This window comes from Eschrichtius robustus, chromosome 11, assembly GCF_028021215.1.
Source record: "Eschrichtius robustus isolate mEscRob2 chromosome 11, mEscRob2.pri, whole genome shotgun sequence".
Lineage (NCBI taxonomy): Eukaryota > Metazoa > Chordata > Mammalia > Artiodactyla > Eschrichtiidae > Eschrichtius > Eschrichtius robustus.
In genome coordinates this window covers 20897778-20915149 of record NC_090834.1, presented here as the reverse complement: position 1 = coordinate 20915149, position 17372 = coordinate 20897778, and the positions used below count along the sequence as shown (strand labels likewise).

Genomic DNA, 17372 nt, shown 5'->3' with positions numbered 1-17372 from the left:
AATTTATTAAGAAAAATTTTTTTTAATTTTTTAAAATAAAAAATATGAAAAAACTTATTAAATTTTTTTTAATTTCTAAAAATAGAAAATAAAGAAAAAAATTATTAAGAAAACATTTATTAGGAAAAAAAATTTTTTAAGTAAAAAAAAAAAAACAAAAAAAACAAGTACAGACCTAACCCTAGGACTAATGGTGAAAGCAAAGCTATACAGACAAAATCTCACCCAGAAGCATACACATATACACTCACAAAAAAAGGAAAAGGGGAAAAATTAATATATCCTGCTCCCAAAGTCCACCTCTTGAATTTGGGATGATTCGTTGTCTATTCAGGTATTCAACAGATGCAGGCACATCAAGTTGTTTGTGGAGCTTTAATCCACTGCTTCTGAGGCTGCTGGGAGAGATTTCCCTTTCTCTTCTTTGTTTGTACAGCTCCTGGCGTTCAGCTTTGGATTTGGACCCGCCTCTGCATGTAGGTCGCCTGAGGGCGTCTGTTCCCTGCCCAGACAGACCGGGGCCAAAGGAGCAGCTGCTTCAGGGGCTCTGGCTCACTCAGGCCGGGGGGAGGGAGAGGTACAGAGGAGGCGGGGCGAGCCTGCGGCTGCAGAGGCCGGTGTGACGTTGCAGCAGCCTGAGGCGCGCAGTGCGTTCTCCCGGGGAAGTTGTCCCTGGATCACGGGACCCTGGCAGTGGCAAGCTGCTCAGGCTCCCGGGAGGGGCGGTGTGGAGAGTGACCTCTGCTTGCACACAGACTTCTTGGTGGCAGCAACAGCAGCGTTAGCGTCTCCTGCCTGTCTCTGGGGTCCGCGCTGATAACCGCGGCTCGCGCCCATCTCTGGGGTCCGCGCTGTTAGCCGCGGCTCGCGCCCACCTCTGGGGTCCGCGCTGATAGCCGCGGCTCGCGCCCGTCTCTGGAGTTCGTTTAGGCGGCGCTCTGAATCCCCTCTCCTTGCACGCTGCGAAACAAAGAGGCAAGAAATAGTCTCTTGCCTCTTCGGCAGCTGCAGACTTTTTCCCGGACTCCCTCCCGGCTAGCACTGAAGCCCAAGCCCCAGCTCCCAGTCCCTGCCCGCCCCGGCGGGTGAGCAGACAAGCCTCTCGGGCTGGTGAGTGCTGCTCGGCGCCGATCCTCTGTGCGGGAATCTCTCCATTTTTCCCTCTGTGCCCCTGTTGCTGTGGGATCCGCGCTGATAGCCGCGGCTCGCACCCGTCTCTGGAGTTCGTTTAGGCAGAGCTCTGAATCCCCTCTCCTTGCGCGCCGCGAAACAAAGAGGCAAGAAAAAGTCTCTTGCCTCTTCGGCAGCTGCAGACTTTTTCCCGGGCTCCCTCCTGGCTAGCACCGAATCCCGAGCCTCAGCTCCCAGCCCCCGCTTGCCCCGGCGGGTGAGCAGACAAGCCTCTTGGGCTGGTGAGTGCTACCCGGCACCGATCCTCCATGCGGGAATCTCTCTGCTTTGCCCTCTGCACCCCTGTTGCTGCACTCTTCTCCGTGTCTCCGAAGCTTCCCCCCTCTGCCACCCGCAGTCTCTGCCCACGAAGGGTCTTCCTAGTGTGTGGAAACCTTTCCTCCTTCACAGCTCCCTCCCACTGATGCAGGTCCCATCCCTATTCTTTTGTCTCTGTTATTTCTTTTTTCTTTTGCCCTACCCAAGTACGTGGGGAGTTTCTTGCCTTTTGGGAGGTCTGACGTCTTCTGCCAGCATTCAGTGGGTGTTGTGTAGGAGCAGATCCACGTGTAGATGTATTTCTACTGTATCTGTGGGAAGGAAGGTGATCTCCGCGTCTTACTCTTCCGCCATCTTGCCCCCTAAAAACTCTACCACTTTTTAAACTGTGGGAACTTCTGTAAATCACTCAAATTGTTGTTTCCCCATCTGAAAAAAAGGGGCTCCATCTCCCTCATGCTCTAGCTGGAAGGAGTAAATGAGTAACATGTGTGAACTGTTTAGGCTGAGATTAACACATAACTATTTTGATAATTTATAGTTATTATCATTATCCTCATTATTTCTGGAATAAGCATAAAATCTATACCCATGCTGTCCCATCATCAAATTTTTTACACCTGTTGGGATGTTAAACATACACCCTAAGAGTTAGTTATAGATCTTGCAATACCACTCCTGGGCATATATCCAGAGAAAACCATAATTCAAAAAGACACATGCACCCCAATGTTCACTACAGCACTATTTACAATAGCCAAGACATGGAAACAACCTAAATGTCCATCGACAGATGAATGGATAAAGAAGATGTGGTATATATATACATATATATATATATAATGTAATACTACTCAGCCATAAAAAAAGAATGAAAAATAATGCCATTTGCCACAACATGGATGGACCTAGAGATTATTATACTAAGAGATTACTATACTAAGTCAAGTAATCCAAACAGAGAAAGACAAATATCATAATATCTCACCTATATGTGGAATCTAAAACAAGATACAAATGAATTTATTTACAAAACAAAAAGAGACTCACAGACATAGAAAGCAAACTTATGGTTAACAAGGAGAAAGGGCAGTGGGGGGAGGGATAAATTAGAAGGTTGGGATTAACATATACACACTACTACATATAAAATCGATAACCAATAAAGACCTACTGTATAGAACAGGAAACTATTCTCTATTTTGTAATAACTTAAACCTATAAGGGAAAAGAATCTAAAAAGTCATATATATATATATATATATATATATATATATGACTGAATCACTGTGCTGTACATGTGAAACTAACATGATATTATAAATTAAGTATACTTCAATTTTTTAAAAAGTAGCCTCTGAGAAGAGAACTGGGATATAAAGAAGACATTGTATGCTTTTAAAAATATTGATTTAGGGGGGTGCCTTCAAGATGGTGGAGGAGTAAGATGTGGAGATCAACTTCCTCCCCACAAATATATCAAAACTACATCTAAATGTGGAACAACTCCTACAGAACACCTACTGAATGCTGGCAGAAGACCTCAGACTTCCCAAAAGGCAAGAAACTCCCCCACATACCTGGGTAGGGCAAAAGAAAAAAGGAAAAACAAACACAAAAGAATAGGGACGGGACCTGCACCTCAGAGAAGGAGCTGTGAAGGAGGAAAAGCTACCACACACCAGGAAGCCTCTTCACTGTCAGATATGGAGGAGTGGGCAGGGCGGAAGCTTTGGAGCCATGGAGGAAAGCACAGCAACAGGGGTGCAGAGGGCAAAGCAGAGATTCCTGGACAGAGGATTGGTGCAGATCAGCACTCACCAGCCTGAAAGGCTTGTCTGCTCACCTGCCAGGGGGTGTGGGGGCTGGGAGCTGAGGCTAGGGCTTCGAAGGTCAGATCCCAGGGAGAGAACTGGGGTTGGCTGAGTGAACATAGCTTGAAGGGGACTAGTGCACCACAGCTAGCCGGGAGGGTGTCCAGGAAAAAGTCTAGACCTGCCTAAGAAGCAAGAGACCATTGTTTTGGGGTGCACGAGGAGAGGGGATTCAGAGCACCACCTAAATGAACTCCAGAGATGGGCGTGAGCCTTGGCTATCAGCGCAAACCCCAGAGACAGGCATGAGATGCTAAGGCTGCTGCTGTAGGCACCAAGAAGCCTGTGTGCAAGCACAGGTCACTATCCACATCTCCCCTCCCAGGAGCCTGTGCAGCCTGCCACTGCAAGGTTCTGTAATCCAGGGACAGTTTCCCCGGGAGAACACACGTTGTGCCTCAGGCTGGTGCAACATCATGCCGGCCTCTGCCACTGCAGTCTCGCCCCACATTCCATACCCCTCCATCCCCCCGACCTGAGAGAGCCAGAGCCCCCTAATCAACTGCTCCTTTAACCCTGTCCTTTTTGGGCAGGGAACAGATGCCCTCAGGAGACCTACATGCAGAGGCGGGGCCAAATCCAAAGCTGAGCCCCCGGAGCTGTGCGAACAAACAAGAGAAATGGAAATTTCTCCCAGCATCCTCAGGAGCAGGGGATTAAATCTCCACAATCAACTCGATGTGCCCTGAATCTGTGGAATACCTGAATAGATAATGAATTATCCCAAAATTGAGGCAGTGGACTTTGGGAGCAACTGTAAACTTGAGGTTTGCTTTCTGCATCTAATTTGTCTCTGTTTTTATGTTTATCTTAGTTTAGTATTTAGAGTTTATTATCATTGGTAGATTTGTTTATTGATTTGGTTGCTCTCTTCCTTTTTTTAAAAAAAATATATATATATTTTTCCTTTTTCTCTTTTTGTGAGTATGTATGTGCATGGTTCTTTGTGTGATTTTGCGTGTACAGCTTTGCTTATGCTATTTCTCCTACGGTACTGACTGTCGGGTATTTTTTGTTTGTTTGTTTTTAGTATAGTTTTTAGCACTTATTATCATTGGTGGATTGTTTTTTGGCTTGGTTGCTCTCTTCTTTCTTTCTCTCTTTCTTTTTTTTATTACTTTTTTATTTTCAATAATTTTTTTCTATTTTAAAAACTTTATTTTCTTTCTTTCTTTCTTCCTTCCTTTCTTTCTTTTTTTCTTTCTTTCTTTGTTTCTTTCTTTCTTTCTCTTTCTTATTTTTCTCACTTTGCTTCTGAGCTGTGTGGCTGACAGGGTTTAGGTGCTCCAGCCAGGCATCAGGCCTGAGCCTCTGAGGTGGGAGAGCTGAGTTCAGGACATTGGTCCACCAGAGACCTCCTGGCTCCATGTACTATCAAATGGCGAAAGGTCTCCCAGAGATCTCCAATTCAACACTAAGACCCAGCTCCACTGAACGACCAGCAAGCTACAGTGCTGGACACCCTATGCCAAACAACTAACAAGAAAGGAACACAACCCCACCCATTAGCAGAGAGGCTGCCTAAAATAATAATAAGTTCACAGACACCCCAAAACACACCACCAGGCGTGGTCCTGCCCAAGAGAAAGGCAAGATCTAGCTTCACCCACCAGAACACAGACACCAGTCCCACCCACCGGGAAGCCTACACAACCCACTTAACCACCTGAACCCACTGGGAGCAGACACCAAAAACAACGGGAACGATGACCCGGCAGCCTGTGAAATGGAGACCCAAATACAGTAAGTTAAGCAAAATAAGAAGACAGAGAAATACACAGCAGATGAAGGAGCAAGGTAAAAACCCACCAGACCAAAAATATGAAAAGGAAATAGGCAGTCTCCCTGAAAAAGAATTCAGAGTAATTATAGTAAAGATGACCCAAAATCTTGGAAATAGAATGGAGAAAATACAAGAAACGTTCAACAAGGACCTAGAAAAACTAAAGAGCAAACAGACAATGATGAACAACACAATAACTGAAATTAAAAATTCTCTAGAAGGAATCAATAGCAGAATAACCAAGGCAGAAGAACGCATAAGTGACCTGGAAGATAAAATAGTGGAAATAACTATCACAGAGTAGAATAAAGAAAAAAGAATGAAAGAATTGAGGACAATCTCAGAGACCTCTGGGACAACACTGAATACACCAACATTCAAATTATAGGGGTCCCAGAAGAAGAAGAGAAAAAAAAGGGACTGAGAAAATATTTGAAGAGATTATACTTGAAAACTTCCCTTATATAGGGAAGCAATAGTCAAGCAAGTCCAGGAAGCACAGAGAGTCCCATACAGGATAAATCCAAGGAGAAACACACCAAGACACATATTAATCAAACTATCAAAAATTAAATACAAAGAAAAATATTAAAAGCAGCAAGGGAAAAGCAACAAATAATACACAAGGGAATGCCCTTAAGGCTAACAGCTGATCTTTCAGCAGAAACTCTTCAAGCCAGAAGGGAATGGCAAGACATATGTAAAGTGATGAAAGGGAAAAACCTACAACCAAGATTATTCTACTCAGTAAGGATCTCATTCAGATTTGACAGAGAAATTAAAACGTTTACAGAAAAGCAAAAGCTAAGAGAATTCAGCACCACTAAACCAGCTTTACAACAAATGATAAAGGAACTTCTCTAGGCAGGAAACACAAGAAAAGGAAAAGACCTACAATAACAAACCCAAAACAATTAAGAAAATGGTAATAGGAACATACATATTGATAACTAAGTAAAATGTAAATGGATTAAATGCTCCAACCAAAAGACATAGGTTGACTGAATGGATACAAAAACAAGACCCGTATATATGCTGTCTACAAGAAACCCACTTCAGACCTAGGGACACATACAGACTGAAAGTGAGGGGATGGAAAAAGATATTCTATACAAATGGAAATCAAAAGAAAGCTGGAGTAGCAATTCTCATATCAGACAAAATAGACTTTAAAACAAAAACTATTACGAGAGACAAAAAAGGACACTACATAATGATCAAAGGATCAATCCAAGAAGAAATAACAATTGTAAATATTTATGCACCCAAAATAGGACCACCTCAATACATAAGGCAAATACGAACAGCCATAAAAGGGGAAATCAAGAGTAACACAAACATAGAATGGGACTTTAACACCCCACTTTCACCAATGGACAGATCATCCAAAATGAAAATAAATAAGGAAACACAAGCTTTAAATGAGACATTAAACAAGATGGACTTAATTGATATTTATAGGACATTCCATCCAAAAACACCAGATTACACTTCTCAAGTGTACACAGAACATTCTCCAGGATAGATCACATCTTGGGTCACAAACCAAGCCTTGCTAAATTTAAGAAAATTGAAATTGGGTCAAGAATTTCCTCCTACCACAATGCTCTGAGATAAGAAATAAATTACAGGAAAAAAAATGTAAAAAACACAAACCCATGGAGGCTAAACACTACACTAATAAATAACCAAGAGATCACAGAGAAATCAAAGAGGAAATCAAAAAATACCAAGAGACAAATGACAGTGAAAACACGATGATCCAAAACCTATGGGATGCAGCAAAAGCAGTTCTAAGAGGGAAGTTTATAGCAATACAAGCCTACCTCAAGAAAGAAGGAACATCTCAAATAAACCACCTAACCTTACACCTAAAGCAATTAGAGAAAGGAGAACAAAAAAACCCTAAAGTTAGTAGAAGGAAAGAAATCAGAAACATCAGATCAGAAATAAATGAAAAAGAAATGAAGGAAATGATAGCAAAGATCAATAAAACTAAAAGCAGGTTCTTTGAGAAGATAAAAAAAATTGATAAAGCATTCGCCAGACTAATCCAGAAACAAAGGGAGAAGACTCAAATCAATAGAATTAGAAATGTAAAAGGAGAAGTAACAACTGACACTGCAGAAATACAAAGGATCATGAGAGATTACTACAAGCTATTATATGCCAATAAAATGGACAACCTGGAAGAAATGGATAAATTCTTTGAAAAGCACAAACTTCTGAGTTTGAACAAGGAAGAAATAGAAAATATAAACAGACCAATCACAAGCACTGAAACTGAAACTGTGCTTAAAAATCTTCCAACAAGCAAAAGCCCAGGACCAGATGGCTTCACAGGCAAATTCTATCAAACATTTAGAGAAGAGCTAACACTTATCCTTCTCAAACTCTTCCAAAATATAGCAGAGGGAGGAACACTCCCAAACTCATTCTATCAGGCCACCATCACTCCTATACCAAAACCAGACAAAGATGTCACAAAAAAAAAAGAAAACTACAGGCCAATATCACTGATGAACATAGATGCAAAAATCCTTAACAAAACACTAGCAAACAGAATCCAACAACACATTAAAAGGATCATACACCATGATCAAGTGAGGTTTATCCCAGGAATGCAAGGATTCTTCAATATATGCAAATCAATCAATGTTATAAACCATATTAACAAATCGAAGGGAAAAAACCATATGATCATCTCAATAGATGCAGAAAAAGCTTTTGACAAAATTCAACACCCATTTATGATAAAAACCCACCAGAAAGTAGGCATAGAGGGAACTTACCTCAACATAATAAAGGCCATATATGAAAACCCACAACCAACATCCTTCTCAATGGTGAAAAACTGAAACCATTTCCACTAAGATCAGGAACAAGACAAGGTTGCCCACTCTCACTACTATTATTCAACATAGTTTTGGGAGTTTTAGCCACAGCAATCAGAGAAGAAAAAGAAGTAAGAGGAATCCAAATCAGAAAAGAAGAAGTAAAACTGTCACTGTTTGCAGATGACATGTTACCATATAGAGAGAATCCTAAAGATGTTACCAGAAAACTACTAGAGCTAATCAATGAATTTGGTAAGGTAGCAGGATACAAAATTAATGCACAGAAATCTCTTGCATTGCTATACACTAATGATGAAAAATCTGAAAAAGAAATTAAGGAAACACTCCCCTTTACCATTGCAACAAAAAGAATAAAATACCTAGCAATAAACCTACCTAATGAGACAAAAGACCTGTATGCAGAAAACTATAAGACACTGATGAAAGATATTAAAGATGATACAAACAGATGGAGAGATATACCATGTTCTTGGATTGGAAGAATCAACATTGTGCAAATGACTCTACTACCCAAAGCAATCTACAGATTCAGTGCAGTCCCTATCAAACTACCAATGGCATTTTCATAGAACTAGTGCAAAAAATTTCACAATTTGTATGGAAACACAAAAGACCTCAAATAGCCAAAGCAATCTTGAGACAGAAAAACGGAGCAGGATGAATCCAGCTCCTGGACTTCAGACTATACTACAAAGCTACAGTAATCAAGGCAGTCTGGTACTGGCACTAAAACAGAAATATAGATCAATGGAACAGGATAGAAAGCCCAGAGATAAACCCTTGCACATATGGTCACTTTTTCTTTGATAAAGGAGGCAAGAATATACAATGCAGAAAAGACAGCCTCTTCAATAAGTGGTGCTGGGAAAACTGGACAGCTACATGTAAAAGAATGAAATTAGAACACTCCCTGACACAATACACAAAAATAAACTCAAAGTGGATTAAAGACCTAAATGTAAGGCCAGGCACTATAGAACCTTTAGAGGAAAACATAGGCAGAACACTCCATGACATAAATCATAGCAAGATCCTATTTGAATCACCTCCTAGGGAAATGGAAATAAAAACAAAAATAAACAAATGGGACCTAATGAAACTTAATAGCTTTTGCACAGCAAAGGAAACCATAAACCAGATGAAAAGACAACCCTCAGAATGGGAGAAAATATTTGCAAATGAAGCAACTGACAAAGGATTAATCTCCAAAATTTACAAGCAGCTCATGCAGCTCGACATCAAAAAAAACAAACAACGCAATCCAAAAATGGGCAGAAGACCTAAATAGACTTTTCTCCAAAGAAGATATACAGATTGCCAACAAACACGTGAAAGGATGCTCAACATCACTAATCATTAGAGAAATTCAAATCAAAACTACAATGAGGTATCACCTCACACAGGTCAGAATGGCCATCTTAAAAAATCTACAGATAATAAATGCTGGAGAGGGTGTAGAGAAAAGGTAACCCTCACACACTGTTGGAGGGAATGTAAATTGCTACAGCCACTATGGAGAAGAGTATGGAGGTTCCTTAAAAAACTTAAACTCAAACTACCATATGACCCAGATCTCACTACTGGGCATGTGCCCTAAGAAAACCATAATTCAAAAGGAGTCATGTATCACAATGTTCATTGCAGCTTTATTTACAATAGCTAGGACATGGAAGCAACCTAAGTGTCCATCGACAGATTAATGGATAAAGAAGATGTGGCACATATATACAGTGGAATATTACTCAGCCATAAAAAGAAATGAAATTGAGTTATTTGTAGTGAGGTGGATGGACCTAGAGACTGTCATAGAGAGTGAAGCAGTCAGAAAGAGAAAAACAAATACCATATGGTAACACATATATATGGAATCTAAAAAAAATAAAAAGGTTCTGAAGAACCTAGGGGCAAGACAGGAATAAAGACCCAGATGTAGAGAATGGACTTGAGGACACTAGGTGAGGGAAGGGTAAGCTGGGACAAAGTGAGAGAGTGGCATGGACATATATGCACTACCAAATGTAACATAGATAGCTATGTTATGGGAAGCTGCCGTATAGCCCAGGGAGATCAGCTCGGTGCTTTGTGTCCACCTAGAGGGGTGGGATAGGGAGGGTGGGAGGGAGACGCAAGAGGGAAGAGATATGGGGATATATGTATATGTATAGCTGATTCAGTTTGGTATACAGCAGAAACTAACACACCATTATAAAGCAATTATACTCCACTAAAGATGTTAAAAACAATATTTATTAAAAACAAAACTCTATGAATGTTAAAAAAAGAAGAGTTAATTATAGCCCATACTAAGGTTACCAATGTGTTTTCCTAGAATATACATTGTAACAGGCCAAATTCTAATATTTTTGCCTTCCCACCCTGAGTATATGTAGGACACTATATGATCATTCTTGAGTATTGCTTCTACGGAAAGGGAGAAATTAGAAAATCACTTTTCCTAGGTCATTTTTTTTTTTTAGGTAGCAAAGCAGCCAAGAGGGAGAACAACTGTCCCCTACTCTCCAAATCTATGTCTCCTTTAGACAATTTCTCTGAGAAATAAACCAAGGCCCTTTGTCTCACGTCTGTCATACCTTTTAACTAAGGTTTACAAAATAATATTTTCAATGCCCTTGATGGTGTGATCTTCTCTCTCATATGCCAAGCACATCTGTTGAATACAAAGGGACCTGATTGCTTTCCCAAAGTTGACTCAGCAAGAGCACTCAGAACTCAGTTAAGGCCCCAGGAAGGCAAGTGTCGGGAGTTCATGCTTTGCCCTTGGGAAGAAATCTCCTCCTGCCTACATTATTAGAAAATAATTCCTAACTGGAAAAGCAGTAAAAGGGCCTCAGGAGCCCAATCCTCCTCCATCTTGAGAAAAGAGGTTGGAATGAAATCAACGCTAATGTTACAAATAAAGTTGTTATTCAATAGAAGAAAAATTGGAAGTTTGAATAACGAGTATTACAGCCACTGCCTGTTCCTAAAAGCATGTTCATACAGGGCAGATACTGATTACAGCATGCTGTATTTATGTAATCCAACAGAAATAAGTTAATTTATTGACAGAGAGAAGAGAATGGATCTCAGAAAACAAGAGCCAGTGACATGTTACAACTTTTCTTTCTTTCTCTTGGTTTAACATATTTGTAAGCTGCCACTCATTATAATAATTGACAAAACTGTGCAGACGTTTTGCTTTCTGGAAAGTTGGATGTCATATGTCATGCCTAAGATCCATCAGTAATGAGTTAAATTGGGCTATTGGACTTGTGGAGGCACTTCTGTTCTTAGCCTAATGATTTGTTTATTTAACCATTTTTGTTAGAGACAGCCCATAAAAAAGATTTGATTTTAAAAATTAATCTTGAGAATAAAAGTGTAAATACAAATACAGTGTTTTGTGGCCAGTTCAGTTCTCAATCAATACCATTTTGAAATGCTAACTGTAATGAAGACAATGGACACTAATTAAATAAGCAAGATACACATCATCATGAAAAGGTCAACTTAACAGACCCAGCTTATTAATTTTCTGATGGTTATATTTAGAACAATAGCAACGAAATAAGTCTTTTGCATCCATTGAACCTCTGCGCAGGCTTTAAGTACTAGATGTTATAAAATAGACAAATCTTCTAAACAGGCCAGTCAATCGGAGGTATATTTACAAGATGATTAACTCTCAGGTCTTTATAAGGTCTTTGGAAGCCTACAGAAATTAGCTTCCCCCTATGTTTTCTTATAAGACATTGTTTAAGATAATCTCACCCACTAATAATTAATATTTCTTGACCCTTCTATGCCTAAAGTTAGATAGCCCAGGGTTCAAGTGCAAATTCTCCCACTTGTTAGCTGTGTGATTCTGATATCTTTTATACCTCTGTAAGCTTGGCACAAATAAGTATTAATATCTATTAGCTTCTATTATTATATTATTATTATTACTATAACAGCCATCAATGCTGGCTGTTCAATGGTGGTTTCATCACTTCTTGTTCTACTCTGATCCCTCTATCTGACCATGCATGTGCATTCAATCTTACTTTAGTTTGTGCACTTACTCAGTGCTTATGCTTGGGTCAGAATGTGCCTTGCCACTCTGCACTTCAACCTTGTCACTTGGTAGATGGAAGATTGCAGAGGGTAAAAAGGGTCATCGTTATTTTGTGAGCCCATTATACAGCAGACATCTCACTAACCATGTAGCAAATGTTATCTTATCATCATTTAACTCTTATAGAACTGTTAGGTAGGTGTTATTACCTCCATTTTTAAAATGAAGAAGTTGAAATTTTAAAATGGCAAGGTAACTTGCCCCAAGTCACAAAGGAACACTTGGTAAGATTCTGACTCAAGTCAAAGTCTCCACATCATGAAAACTTACTTTATTATGTCGGACTGTTTTCAGATGTCAGGAGCTCAGTCCATTAACTAACTCAGTGCCTAAGATAACACTAAATGCTTAGTAAATAATATTTCTGATGGCTGTTACAATAATAATAATGATATAATAATAGAAGATAATAGATATCAACACTAATTTGTGCCAAGCTGACAGAGGTAAAAAAGATATCAGAATCACACAGCTAATAAGTGGGAGAATTTGCACTTGAACCCTGGGCTATCTAACTCTGAAAACCATATCTTAAATTTCTATGTCATAGTACTCCCCTAAAGCCTTAGCAGTATAAATTAACATCCTCAGAAGGAAGGCTGATGGGAAGGCCAACATGCTTTGAAAATAAGCTTTATTTTTCTAAGGTACTTGAGGATCTGTATATTTCATAATTGGAACCGCATCCGCACTCCCCGTGACTGGTTTTCAGTGAGTGTAAAGGCTGCTAGTCCTATTCGTATCCTGCCGTTGTTTGTTCATGATTACACATCCCATTTCGGTTGATTTCTCAACACTCAGCATCCTGTGGGTGCTCTACTGGAACTACCAACTGACTTACAAATACAGAAATTTCTACTGGTTTTGTGATTTTCTTTATTCACAGACATACTTTGGTCACATTTTAGCCACTTACTCCTTAGCCTCTGCTTGCATAATTACTCCTCCTTATATATAGGACATTGCAATTTTTTTTTCTGCTACATATCTTTATTTATTTATTTTTCTTCCATAATTGAGATTTTATTGCTTGTTTTGAGAATCAGTACTCAGATATTTCAATTTGTACACAATTCTTTTTTTTTAAGTTAATTAATTAAATAATTTATTTTTGGCTGTGCTGGGTCTTCGTTGTGGTGCCTGGGCTTCTCCTTGCGTTGGCTTCTCTTTGTTGCAGACCACGGTCTCTCGGCACGCGGGCTTCAGTAGTTGCGGCATGTGGCTCCGTAGTTGTGGCACACGGGCTTAGTTGCTCTGCGGCATGTGGGGACTTCCTGGACCAGGGCTCAAACTTGTGTCCCCTGCATTGGCATGCGTATTCTTAACCACTGCACCACCAGGGAAGTCCTTGTACACAATTCTTAATATACGTACCAAAAATCTAAAAAATCATGTAGTTATGGTTCTTTTCTGAACAGTTATTGCAGTGACTTTCCAGCTTAAAATTTGGAGGCAAATTTTCCTTAACAGGATAGCAAGTACCAATATCTTCAGATATTGATATGCTGTTCCATCATAAGTCCCACTAACTCACAATTTAATATCATATATTGTACATACTCAAATTGTCAATCGTTCACAGTACATTAACAAAGTTACTAGAACTGTACTACCGCGACCAAAGATGTTACAGAGCACACAAAATTCTGACCAGGAGCGCCAAGATCAAGGAGTGAGTGGTTTGCTTTATTAAGAATTCTACCAAAAACAATATGGAAAGAGAAGTAATTTAAAGTTGGGGGTGGGAGGGTGGGATGAATTGGGAGATTGGGATTGACATATATACACTACTGATACTATGTATAAAATAGATAGCTAGTGAGAACCTACCACACAGCACAGGGAACTCTATAACCAGTGCTCCGTGGTGACCTAAATTAGATCCAAAAAAGGGGATGCATGAATATGTACAGCTGATTTACCTTGCCGCACAGTATAAACCAACACAACACTGTAAAGCAACCACACTCCAACAAAAATTTAAAAAGAAAAAAAGTGTTCAAGACATTAAATGCACAACTGACTCCAAACTGCCATTTAGTATGCTTTGTATTATAGGATATAAAAGCTACCCCCATCTGTGGAATGTTAAGCTGACACCGAAGACAAAGCCTCCCATATTCAATATCCCACTATTTTCTGGTTGTACCAAAAAATAAACAACCAGCAAATGATTTCACCCCTTAAAAAAAAAAAAAAAATTTACCCTTAAAAAATTTTTAAGGGTAAAAAATTTGGGATGAGGGGGGATTCCCTCCTTTTTAAAAATGTTTCTAGAGCTACTAAAAAAATGGCATTTACAAAATAGTTGATAAAAATATTCCTCTGGATTGTGCAAAAGAGACAGGGACCACTGACAGGACCGGGTGTGTGATATTAATCGGACTTGGCTTCTTTCTTTCCTGCTTCATGAGAAGCTGGGCTCTCCTCGTTTTTAGTTTCTCCATTTTCTGCAGGTACATCTTCTTTAGTCTCTTGGTTAGCCGCTTCAGCCTGTTTTCCCTTTGCTCCCCTTTTCCCTTTGGTTTGCACGTTTGTCTGAAGATTTATTCTTTCCTGCCGCCTTTTTGGGCTTCGTTTCCTCTTTGGCAGGAGCCGGTTGAGCTGACAACCTCGCCGATCTCCTCTTGGGCTCCTCCTTCGTCGCCCCCTCGGCAGAGTTGAGCTTCCTCTCGGGCACCGTGGCGGCGGTGAAGCTGCCATTTCCCGCCGCCCTGCTGCATATCGCGGCTGCCGGGCGACTCGGCGGAGAATGCCGGCGGGGACAAGAGCTGCTGCGGCCGAGGGGGTGGCCCGGCCCACCCGACCTGACAAAACCCGCCGGCCCAGACCTTGCACTTTCCTTCTTCTTCTCTCCGGTCATCTTTTATGTTGGTCAGATCATCATGGTCACACACAAGCGGTCACTGGTGTTATGACCTTTAGCATCAGAAGAGTCATTCAGGGGCAGTAAAAGTAAAAGTTAAAAAATCACTTGCCACTTTCAGTAAAGGAAGAAACATGTAGCTTAAAAAGACGTTTATGAAGTAAGCTAAGCTTTTAAAAATTTCTGTATGGTTCGGACTGGGATGGTGTAAATATACTGTACATCCATGGGCAATTATAAATTAAACCTGAGCTGTGAAATCTGACCTCTTTACCTACCTGATCATGAACAAACGTGAGAAAGAAAAGCACTTAGATTTGAATTTCTTTTTTAATTCTTCTACATCTCACAGTTTGGCAGAATTGCTAATAAGGAGTGAAATGTCCAAAGAGGTTGCCTCAGAAAGGCAGAGAAGCAAACAGTCTGTATGATCCGCACTGAATAATTATCTCTCAAGAAATCAGATGTGCGATGTGCTGCCTAATTATAGGAAATGGCAAATTGAGAAAAACACTGTAGTCATGAAAAATCCCCAGAAGATATCTGACAATGTCCCAGAAATCTGTTTCCATTCCAAATGCTGCCAATTCTTAATGTGGAGGAAATGGGAGAAGGAAATCAAACTTTGAATCTCCTTGTAAGTCATGAAATCAAACCCAATGGACAAAAGGCTGCTCTTGCCTGGGTTATGACACCAGCTGTCTGAAGGGACTGTTCTAATTATCGCTAGTCCTATTCATTCCAAGGTTATTTTTTTTTGCTTAAATGTGACCATATATGGACATGTTCCCCTGAGAACTGCAGTTAATGCATTTTCTTTCCCTAGGTACACAGCTGATATTAAGAAAGTATGCTGTGTTCCCTGCTAGAATCAAAAGGATAAGAGGGCATTGAGAATAGTGATAGAAATTTTAAATAACCTAAGGGAGTGTTTTGGAGTCTGAGGCACAAAGGTCCCTGATTAAGCACTGAATTAAGAGCATGCCCTAGACAATTACTACTTGAAGGAATGGGCAGAACATCTGCAGAATGGGGGTCACTGTAGCAGGTTAGCCCATGAGAGCTTCAATATCCAACGACTAAAAGCAGTTCTGAGATTGAGGACCAACCGTGTTTGCACGATAGAATCTTCAAGGGATTTTTTTTTTTTAAAGTACTTATGCTTAAACTTCACCCCAGATCAATTATATCATAGTTTTTGAAGCGGTACCCATATATTTTAAAAACTGTCTAATGTGCAGCTAAAGTCATGAACTATTGGATGAAAGTCTACAATAAAAAGATGCAATGATTCTTAACTCTTTTTGAGATTCTGATGAAAGTCATAGATTATTCATTTTACCAGACCAAATTAACATAGGGAGATATATGGTTAGATAGATAAAACTAGGATTCATGAATACCATGAAAGATCACTCACAGACCTTGTAGGAGCCAATGAGCCTCAGACTAATAACACTGGTTAGAGTTCTAGCAAACCTAGAGGCTCAGGTGGCATAATTTACCCATCAGCCAATGTGTTTATTGTTTATTTTCTTCGTTAAACACATTGGCCTGGAAACCCTTGGAGTAGGGTTCAAAAATTATATTTAACGGATCTTTAAAGGGTTCACTACCTACTGTGGGACATAGGACATGCACACAAATACTTCACTACAAGTGAGTAAAAAGCACCCAGATGGTTAGCACAGATTAGATCTGCTCCAGTAGTTTAAAAGAACAAGTCCTTCCATCTGGGAAAATGAGGGAGAATTCCATCAAGAAGTCAGAATGACCATCTCAGAAGGGAAATATCAAATGCACTGGAATTATAGACTTCCCTCACTGTAAAGACTCTTTTCCAGAAAATCCTGCTGACTCAAGGTGGGAAAGAGGTCTGGCACAGTTAACACTTTATGCCTTTCAGACAAATCTAGTTTTGTATGATTATTTTTTATCATTTGCACATTCTTCCTCACCCTACCCCATCCCCAAATAAACAAAAATGCTTGATCATATCTCTAAGCATTTTTGAAATAAGGTGATAACTAGTATTGATGGACAGTTTTTATTTTTTGATCCTGAATCTACACCTCTTCAAGCAGAGCATGAATTTGAGAGCTCACCCATAGTATGGCACGTCCATAGCAGATAGAACTACTGCCCCCATCTCTTCTAGTCTAACACTGTAGGTATGAAGTCTTCACAGTACTTCTAAATGTGGTTAATGTTTTTCACAAGTGTCCCTTAAAAAATGAAATAGTACTATCATTTTGTGCGTTTAAATGCATTTGCATTTCATTCAAGGGAAATGAGTTTTCTGTTTTAATTTCATCTCAGTTCCACTTAAAGCCTAGCTCATTTTGTCATTGAACACTTTCTTAAGTGTTAGTTTTGCTAAATCACTCAATGTGAATTTGAAATTTGGGTAAGATTTTTCAAGCTA

General features: G+C 39.9%; 1 pseudogene; it reads right to left on the bottom strand.

Annotated features, from left to right (window-relative positions):
* Positions 1-14457: 14457 nt before the first annotated feature.
* On the bottom strand, positions 14458-14944 carry LOC137772146 (non-histone chromosomal protein HMG-14 pseudogene; annotated as a pseudogene).
* Between the last annotated feature and the right edge of the window lie 2428 nt (positions 14945-17372).